Below are 11,118 nucleotides of genomic sequence, written 5' to 3'. Positions count from 1 at the left end.
CACCCGGGTCCAGTCATGATCTCCACAACAACGTATCTGGTGGCGTGGGTCCGGGGAGAAGGAGCCGGCAACCTCGGACTGAGGCAGCAATGTCAGACCCCATTGTCCTCCCAATCTGGAGTTCGGAGACAGTTTAGGTGGCCAGCTCCGTTCTTGCTGACTTGGCAGCTTCCCTCTACACCCCTCGGACACCACACACTACAGAGTGGAAGCCGGCACACGCATCCAGTTTCAAACACGGGTCCCTCAAACTTGGCAAACTTCCACCACACTCCTTGAACTCCTCGTATTACGGCACTGATCTTTATGGGCACACTCCTCTGCACAGTGTGATTACGGCACTGATCAAGACAGTCCTTGTCCCAACTTACAATCAGTTCCACCCGTTTCCGCTGCACTGTCCTTACGATCTTATGCAAACAGGGAAATCCTTTCTATCCCTGGGAGCCCGTGGACTGGAGGCCAGCCAACCAGCCCTTGGAGAGAGCTTAGGAACCTAAGACACCACAGTTGGCAATTACCTACAGGCCAGCAACATCCAAGCAGAATCAACCGAGTGATAGTCCCCTTCCTAGAGCATGACAAGCCCCAGGCCACCACAAGACTGAGGATACTTCAGTTGCAGCCCCTCGAGCCCCAATAGTTCCTTATGCAGATGTCCCAGCATCGAACCAGCGAGGTATGGCCCAAAAACGCTCAAGCATCTCTAGCTCCTGAGGACGGAGCCCCAGTAGTTATACGCTGAATTGCCTTTGAGGATGAGATCAGTCTAAAAGGCCACTTTTGAAATGAACAGGCCCTCTCAAAAGTTTATCCTGCCTGCCATCCTACCCTGGGAGGATTCATCAGTATCTTTAGTGGGGCCAAGACCCTGTCCCTTTGGAATGTAGGAGCCAATTACACCCCCTCTTGACAATCCCAGGAAGGCCACTCAGAGTCAGAGGTGTGCAGTTTACCTTAAGCCCCTAGTTTATGTCTGCGTATCAGAAATGCACAAAATGTAACTGTCCCCTCCGCACCCCTCCTTAGCACCCAGTTGTGAATTGGAGTCAGGCACATAGAGCATTGAAATACCCACTATCCCAAAAGTGGTGTTTCCATGTTAGTAATGTCGAATCCTCTCGTACCACTGGAGAGGATTTTCCATTACTAGCTCATCCAATTCAAACAATATACAGCCACTCTTCCGGATGTAGGAAATGAAGCCCAATAGCCTTTCCACAGATCCCACATGCTAATCCAATGTGAAAAGCAATCCCTACCATACCGAACACCCATCCGTTGCCTTTACTATTAATTGATGTAGCGCACACAACCTACCTTTTCCCAACATAGCACCCTGTCCCCAGGGAGTACTCCAATATAGCAAGAGACATAAAGAACCTTGGCAAGTAGCTTTTTAAGTGCCAAGTCGAGGAACAGACCATGCACACTCAGGCCCCGCAAGAGCAACCCGGTGGTATGTTTGAGGCACTACCTCCTTGGGTGGCACAAACAGTGCTGCCGGCCGACGGAGGAGCATTTGAGTTACATGCACTAGGAATAGGTCTTACCCCTAGACAAGGGACTTACAGTCAACTCAAATCAGCCAATCATGTATACACCAACCACCAGTGTGTATATGACAAGAACAGCGCTTTGACACTGAATAGCAGTGTCAAAACCACTGAAAGTCCTAAGGCCAGCACGTAAATCAGAGGAAATACAAGAAAGACAAAAACAAAAAGTTGAGAGAAAGCACCCTAGAAAGGGTCTTTTCCAACAATGCTCACAACCAGCAACACTAAAACAAAAGTACAAGTGATCAATACTCTCGTAAAAAATATCAAAGAAGCTTAATTGTTATGTTGCACCTTTTGGAAAAGGAAAGCGAGAAATTATGACATTTATGCTCTGCAAGGACAAATGATGTAAATGATAAAATGAGGGAACGTAAACTGATAAAAACGAATTCTATAAAATGCATAAGGGTGAAAAAAGAGGAACATTTGTGCAAGAATGCTGGGGCAGGATGCACTGGGGCAGGATAGTTGTTTTCAATCAAGAAGAATGACCAAGTTCTAAGTTCTTTGTACAAAGGAAACTTACTCCATTTTTTACTGCTTTGAGATTTCCAGTTTCATGCACTCCTCTTATCTACCCACAGTACATTTGCAAAACATTATTGAAAGGATTTTAACTTTAAGCGCAAATAGTATGGAGGGACAGGCATCCCCCATGAAACCTCCAACTTTGTTTCCCCTATCTGGTTTGCGCAAAGGAGTGTGTTAAGCTTGTTACTCATGTCTCTTTATAAATATCAAACAGAATACAATGATGAAGAAGGAAACCTTACTTATTTCTTCATTTTAGATAACAGCGTTATATCGGCCAATTATTGTAGTGTCAAAGGTATATCTTTTCAAAGAAATGGAGTGTCTAGTTACTTTGCTACTCAGCTCAGAATGATGTGATGGAAAAAGAGATGCCTGGAGACATGGCCATTTTGAAACAACCTCTCGTGGCCAGTTTTCCACAATGGTACGTTTATTGACTGAACATGTGTTGCTTGCTAGTAATAATAATATTTTTCTGTACCCTATTGTTGGATATGTTTAGCATTGTATACATCTTCTATTTCACTTTCATGTTATGCCAGGCACTGTCCAAATATCTGGAAAAAAAGCTACCATTCTTCCCTTGGTGAAGAAACCCTCCTTAAACCCCAAGCTTGTGGGAAGCTATAGACCAATCTCCCGACATGCTTTCCCTGCCAATGTGCTAGAAAAGGCCATGAACGAAGAAATTCTAGCAAACCTGGGAGGCATTTTTGACACTAAATTGTGCTTCTCTGCTCAAATTAATGCAATACCTTCAGGGGGCTTTTCATGTTGCAGGTTCTTCAAAAAGTCCTCCCCTACATTCAATTTGACTTGCCATACGAAATAGTGGCCACACAAGATGAAGCACACTGTAGATGCAATGATCAGCAAGTGAGTGGCCCTGGAGGACTGTCTAGGGAGCTGCAGGATGACCTAAACAAAAACAACGTGGGGAGAGGAATCAGTCAAAATGACACTACCCAAAGGGCAACAGAGCCAGAGGCTTAAATGGGCTAACTGATTGCCTCATGTGGTATACTATCATGGGGAGAAGTTGAATGTTAATGACACACCAACAGATAGAAGAGGGCTGACCCCAGTGCCCTGTATGTATGTAGCGTTTTGTTAAACGCTTTTTATTACAAGGACCTGGCAGACAACACCACTTACTGGGCCTCCAAAGAGGATCATTACAGTGCAAATCTTCTAGCTTCAGTGTTTGGTAATGGAAGTAACCAGCACCACAATTTTTGTTTAGTTTAACATGTGAGAGTTTATGAAAAAAAGCCTGTCTAAACACATTAACACAGTGTAATGATAATCTACCCTTAAAAGTCTATTGGCTTTAACATATGTTTTTTCCAATAATTAAGTTAGGCCTGGTATCTTTGTCATAACCTTTCAAAATAAACAGAAAAGTTCTAGGGCATCTGACATAATTTTAACATATCAGCCAATCATATCAATATCACCAATGTCAGGGCTTTATCGAGCATAATCTTGTTCATAATGCAGCCTTCAGAAAAAACACTCAGCAAAATTACAAATACTCTGCAGTTGGCAGAAAAATCAACCAATTTTTGAAACTCTAACAAGGGTTATAACTGTGCAAATCATCTATCCCAGGGGTGTAGTATTCCTTGCTTCCTAAGCTAATGTGAGATGTACCAAAATATCAGTCTACAGCCTTAAACAAAGTGTAATACCAGCCCACCCTCATATGCCGATTGATTCAGGAGTGTGGGATTCCTATAGCCCAACACCCAGGACATATTGTTTGGGGTCAAGGACAACCAGTTTTTATGTTTATTTTGTCCCTGGGACAAGTAAGCCCAACCCCCTGCAGCACAAACCATTTGACTGTAGGTGTACAGTACATTATGGATGAGGGAAGGACACTGTTTCCAGTTCAGGTAATATTTGTGTCCATAAGTTAATGCTGTTCAAACTTGTATTTAAGGTTCAATAATGCAAAGCGTTTATTATTAGGGTGAGCACTCTATAGAAATGTTATAAGCTCAGACTGCACTACTGACAGTGGTTCAAGTATAAAAATGTGTACATATGTTTGCAGAGTTTAACGATATGAAACTATGTTTAGTGCTCTCAGAATGCTCTCTGAGTAGATGCAAACATTTGCAGAAGCTTGAAATTAGGACTGATGATTATTTCCTTTCAAAATAAAAGGTTCACAAAGAAGCGCAACTAGGGAAAATGTTTTGCCAAACTACTATGACATATTAGGTACCATTTCTTTGAAGTATCGTTTAGTAAAACGTTTGGATGCATACTACCATTTTCAAAAATATTCCTAATGGAAAATCAGTGTAACCAGTTTCAATTACAGAGGAGAAAACAATATAAAAGTCTTCCTAAAATGTCATAACAACTATTGTAAAAGGGCAAATCTTCTACCCTAAGGATTTATCATAGGAGGTAAAAAAAAATGGACAAAAGATTACAGACCCAGTAATGAATGCGGTGTCCAGAAGATGTTTTTGCCTACTCCAAAAAACCCTCATTTCTAAAATGAAAGAGCAAAACGTATTATGTTTAATTGACAAGTAGGGCAAAGGAAAGGGTTTTGGGTGATAGCAGTCCTGTTCTACTCCTAGCTCAAACCTAAACAGAAGAAAATGGTATAAGGAAGAGACAGTAGCAGTAAAATTAAACTGTAAAAAGAAATAGTATAAGAGGAGAGTCAGAACAGCAGGAAGTGCGGATAAAGGGGAGGGGAAAATTGTAAGCAGAAAAAGGAAGAAAAAAGAAGTTGGGGAAGAGAACTGGGGATATTGAAGAATGTATTATGAAGGATAAAAAGGGAACAGTAAATGGTATTAGAGTTCCGCCCAGGAGATAGTGAGAAAGATTTCAGGGGTGGACTCTGTGAGAAGACACATCAAGTAACACATTAAGGAACATGAGAAATAGGTATGTGGAATAAAAAAGAAGGGACAAAAAAGGGAAAGGATTTATGAAATAGGTTTGACAAAGTAAGTCCTTTGAAACCAGTTTTCTTGTGAGTTTCACCAAGTTCCTTTTATTTTCCCTCTGACAAGTGCAAAATTGACCCAACAATACTCTATCACCTGAAATCAGATGGCTTCTCACTGTGGTCCATGGTGAAATCCGTCTGCTTTACCATCAATCCCACCCTCACATGCATACCACACATCAACAATGTGGATACATCTGCAAATGTCTTTCTCCACTTTCTTATGAAAGTTAAACATATTATTTCTGCAGACCATAAAAAAGTGTCCATGACATTGTTTACATGCTTGATTTTAGAAATACATTTTAACAGGCGTGCCCAATCACTTCTTAAAAAACTTTTCCTTAGCCCCTTAACTGTGTTGGCAGTTCCACTGCGGTGCAGCGGTTTAGTAGAGTGGGCAGGGCTGCGTCAGAGGTAGTGCTTGCGACAGCTGTTGGCCGACAGAAGCAGTGAAGGGGTTAGTGACCAGAATGATTACTTCCTCAAATAAAATATGGCATCACACCCATGCTCTGTGAGCTCCCCCGATTACCATTAAATGCAAGGGTCATTTACAAATGTTGCTGCTTTGCTTACAAAGCAATACACTAGACTATTTCTCAGTACCCATTCAATCTTCTTTCCATATTTGGAAGAACAAGAACTCTGAAATCAAATAGTGCTACTGACAGAGTTCTCTAGATTCAGATCCAGGAACGATCTTTATCTGGTGCCACATCCACTGCTTAGAACTTACTTCTACTGAATATTGAAACTCTGTCCTTGCTTGCTGTTTTCAGAAAGCATATATTCATTTTTTATATAGATCTTGATACTTTTGCCTTATTCCTTTACATTCTTTTCCCACTAAGCCAGACATAACACAGCCTTGTTGGTCTTTAGACACTATTATTCCTTATCAATCGTTCCAAAATATTTTTGGGAAATGTGTTAACGTTTTACAACAGTTTTCTACCTCTGGGTACTCAATATACCTCATTTGGTTTTTTTGTAATGCTGTTTTCGCTTGCTTCTTGCAGCGTTATGTCTTTGGTGCTCATATGCCTAGCATAAGTTAAAAACGTAAACAATGATCAAATAGAAATGTAAGTGAACATTATTTAACTTTAATGTGAACCCCAAATATGAATGCAAGTGTGTAATGTGCAACAAACAATACTATCACATTTGCACATGAAAGACGGGTAAAAGATATTTCTCCTTCTTCTTGTGAAGTACTTGACAAGTTGCAGCAAGATCTTGTGGGTGCTACCAAAGACAGAATATTTGCTATGTTTCATTTTTTGTGTGCAAATTCTTCTAGGTAGGAAGCAAAACACACACATTTTACACCATTTCTAAATTAACCAATGTTGGGCTTGGCCCTTTTTGCAGGGTTATCCCCAAAGTTTTTGCTTCTTCCTCTTATTTTGTTCCTGACCTGTTGTTGTTGGCTATGTGACTCTGGGCACTTTACCACAGCTAATCAGTGCTAAAGAGCATATGTTCACTCTGTAAATTGTTATCATAATTGGCATATTTTGATTTACTAGTAACTGCCTAGTAAAGTGCACTGAGTGTGCCAGGGCCTGTAAATCAAATGCTACTAGTGGGCCTGCAGCACTGATTGTGCAATCCACATGAGTAGCCCTGAAAATGTATCTCAGACCTGCCATTGCAGTACCTGTTAGCGGGTTGTTAACTACCATGTCAACCTGGCAAGTGCACCAGCTTGCTAGGCCATAACCTTCAGTTTTCTTACAAGTAAAACTCCCCTATGGTAGGTCCAAGGTACCTCCATGGGCAGGGTGCAGTGCATGTGAAATGTAGGACATGTTGTGGTGGATGTGATATGTCCTGATAGTGAAATACTACTAATTTCGTTTTTCACTATTGAAAGGCTATCTTACCATATAGGATAGAATGGGAAATGCTTTGTAACATCGTACCAGCATAACCTTCCATTGAGACATAATAGAGAAATACAGTTTAGGCTCTCTGAACTCAGAATGTAATACCATCTTTTAGTAAAAAAAATTTTTTAAACTGTGTAGGAGACAATGCCACTTTTAGGAAGTAGGCATCTTTCTTGTTCAACCATTCTGTGTGCCTCTGCCTGTTTGTGTATTGACTCTCTGGTTTTGGAGTGACAGGGGCTGGGGATGTGCATTCACTGTAGACAGCCACTGGTGGGAGTGAGGTGTGCCCGGCCCTTCCGGATGACTCCGAGCTGAGCTGAATGGGGCTTGGCTGCATTTAGAGTAGTGGGAGATTTCCTTGCACCTGAATAGGGTCTGTCTCCCTTGCACAATGTTGTCTCAAACCCCTGTGGTCATACTGCAACAGTGAGGACAGAACTGGTTTGGACTGGGCTCAGAGACCCTTGCACAAAGAGAGGAAAGACATTTTGGGCTATAAGTATTAGACCTAAAACCCCAGAACTTTGGATTACTTCTGGACTCTAGAGGAACCTTTGCCAAGGATAAGAGCTGAAGAGCTGAGTGGAATACTGCCCTTTTTACTGTGTGCTATGTGGGGTTAGCCTGCAGTTGCTGTTTTTGCCAAGGAGAGGACAAAGACTGGAACTTTGCTTTGAACCTGCTTGAAGAAGACCTCCAAGGGCCTGAGGTGTGCTGGTCTCCTGCACGGAGGTCACCAGGACACAAAGACTTAGCCCCCAGCTCCGATGAACCCTCTTGCTGAGAGTTCGGACATGCCAGGAACTGCCAATTCCAGTTTTGGGCTTCAGGAGGTTGTTCCTGCTGTTGGAAGCCACCAAAGAGAAGCTAGAAAACCTGTTCTGACGCCGCCGTGATGCAGCGCCCTGCACTGAGCCCAGGGCACTGCTTGTGGAGTGAACGACCCACCGCCTGGCCTGCACCACAGCTCCGACGCACTGCAATGCCTGCCGTGATTGGCCTTGCCCAATGACAGCACTCGCACTCACTTTGTCATTGCCAGAGCCTGCATCCTGTTATCACGGCACTGATAACCACAGAGGGGGACTCCACAACCTCACCGAATTCGCATAGTCACAGGAATCGACACCTCACCACCGACGCAACCATCTCCCCTGTCCTGGACAGGACACGTCGCCTCTTCAAGGACATGACACCTCACCTCGCCTCCCCCCATGGCAGCCAGGGAGACGGTCTCTAACTCGGCACCGGCGCCTCACCCCTATGACGCTGTGCACCATCACAGACTTTGTTTCTAAGGTATTGTTTGTTTGGGGGTCTGTGTGACTCTGTGCCTGACGCCACGCTCCTTGCGGTCGGCACCATACTTTGGATTTATTGCTGTCATGACACTGCAATAGCCCCAGGTGGAGCTATTTGTTTTCTACAAGCTTTAATTTTGCCATAACTGTTCTAAAGTCATATCGTATTGCCTGTATATTGGATTTTTGTCGTTTTGGTCTTGTTGAGTTTAGATAAAGATACTTTATTATTCCTAAACTGGTGTGGTGTCCAGTTGTGGTGTTATCATTGTATTACTGTGTGTTATGAGTACAAATACTTTACACATTGTCTTTGCGATAAGTCTGTCTTCTCATGCCCCGCTACCCAGGGTGTGAGTGGGGGTTATCTCAAGTTTGTATCACCCTTACCCTGACTAGAAGCAGAGGTTCCTATTTGGACAAAGGTACCTACCTCTGCCAACTAGAGACCCCCATTCATAACAACCCAGAACTCAAACTATTGGCTGTGTTGCCATTTGTCCAGCATGTTCAGTGTTTTACATATGTTTAATAGTGTACAAAATGTTGGAAAATGTTTTATTGTTTGCGTCAGATTGCTCACTAGTTAATGTATTTAATGTATTTTGAATAGTGCCATGTTGCTAAGATGGACCTTTTAAATAACACCTGAGCTGTTCAAGAAAACCTAAACCGGATCCTAGAAGACCTGTTTAAATAGCTTCCACTGCATCTTCAAGTCAATTTGTTGCATAACCAGGTAAAGATATGCAAAGAAGCAAGTGAGACCTAGGACTAAGATACATTTGGGAGACAGGTTACAAAGCTATTTGAGATATATAAAACTATAAAAATACAAATTAATCAACTACAAAATTATCATCACATGCATATAAAATCCTGACTGGATTGGATCAGCTTTGAAGACTAAATTTATAACCAAACATCTAGCCTCTATCAATGTGTGTTATCAATGGATGCCTACATTTCACAGTATTGTGGACTTGAATGAACGTGTACAAGGAGAACAACATTTTTTTCAGAGATATATTAACCCCATGCCTGCTTATGACGGAACAACACCGTCATGAGCCAGGGGCGGCGTGTGCTCATGACGGCGTGGTTCTGTCATTCTGCGCCTGCTCCGCCCACACAGCAATAATTCCCCACCTGTGTGGGCAAAGTAATGAGCGGGCGGGGCCGTGACGGAAACACGCCGTCATGAGCACACGCCGCCCGTGGCTCATGACGGCGTGGTTCCATCACAAGCAGAGCGGTGCTGTGCTCACCCTCATAGTCACGGAGGAATTGGCACCGCGGCCAAGGGGTTAACATGGTTTAAGATGTCCATGCCAAGTATTGCACATATTTACTTGCTAGTAAATATTCACTTTGGGTTTCGAGAGATTTTTGACTGTCTTTGATGTCACTAAAAGCCCCCAAATTAAGTGTAAAACATCAGAAAGTCAGTAAGTACAGTGTACTGTGTTCCCTACCCAGATATAATATTCTAGCCTACATACTGAACCCCCCACAAATATCCATAAATGTGATGGAATGCTTCTGCAACTCCACTAACATTGAGACACTGCTCAGAACGCAAACCTGGTCAGTCTCCATTAGACCAAAGGCCTCACAAATCATGCCAAGAATAGATCATAGATAGTTTTCAGCAAAGTAAATGACCTCAACCAGAGATATGCACAGTTTCCTTCTGAAAAAGTAAAATCATGGATTATCCAGAAACTGTTAGTTTTCTTTTTTTTTACCTACGTTTGCACAATATAAATACTTACAAAGACATTCATATCTCTTGAAGGAAGAGTGTGAATGATAAAGTTTACTCTTGCAGGATCTGGACCTCATCCTTCAGAGAATTCCATGTAAATCTATAGAGCACTAAATATATAATGCTAACAGGGAAATATGGGCTCTGGGCAAACGTTTGAGTGCACCACCACCAGTTATATATTCTGCATTGACAAGTGTATCTGGCATTAGTTTAGCCTGCTAATCTTACTAAACAATGTCAGGATTCTCAACCTCAATGACAACAATTTTTTGCGGAAGAGGCATGGCCTAGTAGTTAGGGAATGGTATACTTTTTGTAGGTAATGCTGAACTAACTTACTCAAGGCTGGTCCATACACAGCCAAGCTAAAACGACTGAACGAAGTTTCAAGGACGTAGAAAAACCATATCTCAGTTTAGAAGCTTAAGGACACGTATTTCAATTACATTCTTCTAAGATCTATGGCTGTTACCCATCAAGGTCCAGACATGAATCATTTGCTCACTGTGATTAGAGACTCAAGCAAAAACGTTACTACTGAAGACCAACTAGGCACGTGGCTTGTAATTCCATTCAGAGATGACATGGTTGATTGTTATCTTCTGCTGAAGGGACATGGCCAAGCAGTTAAAACAGTCTTTTGCTATTGTGGTAATCTGACTAAAATGGATTACCTGTGCCATGTCTCCAGGTTCAAAAGTGAGATAATCCCAATAGTTTTGCGGCATTGATTCTGCATCACATTTTCATCATGGCAAAACAGTCGATTACTTTGATGTATTAGTCCATGAGTCCAAAATCCAGAAATCTAAGCCTCTGAAATACTTTTTCTAACTCTTATTTTGGACTGTTTGAGGTTCCTATAGCTTGATGTTTGTCAAAAAGATTTCAGCTGCGTTGTCCTTAAGAAACCTTACAACTTGTTAGATGATAAACTAGGAAAGCTTTATGTAAATGGTAATGTAGGGAAACCATAATAATAAAAACAGCAGTTTGTTCGCAAAAGGGGTTCCACTTGTGTTTGAAATCATCAATTATGAAATAGCAGTCTGTTCTTCGTAACTAGTTG

Source organism: Lissotriton vulgaris, chromosome 6 (assembly GCF_964263255.1).
Source record: "Lissotriton vulgaris chromosome 6, aLisVul1.2, whole genome shotgun sequence".
NCBI lineage: Eukaryota > Metazoa > Chordata > Amphibia > Caudata > Salamandridae > Lissotriton > Lissotriton vulgaris.
This window is presented reverse-complemented; position numbering follows the sequence as displayed.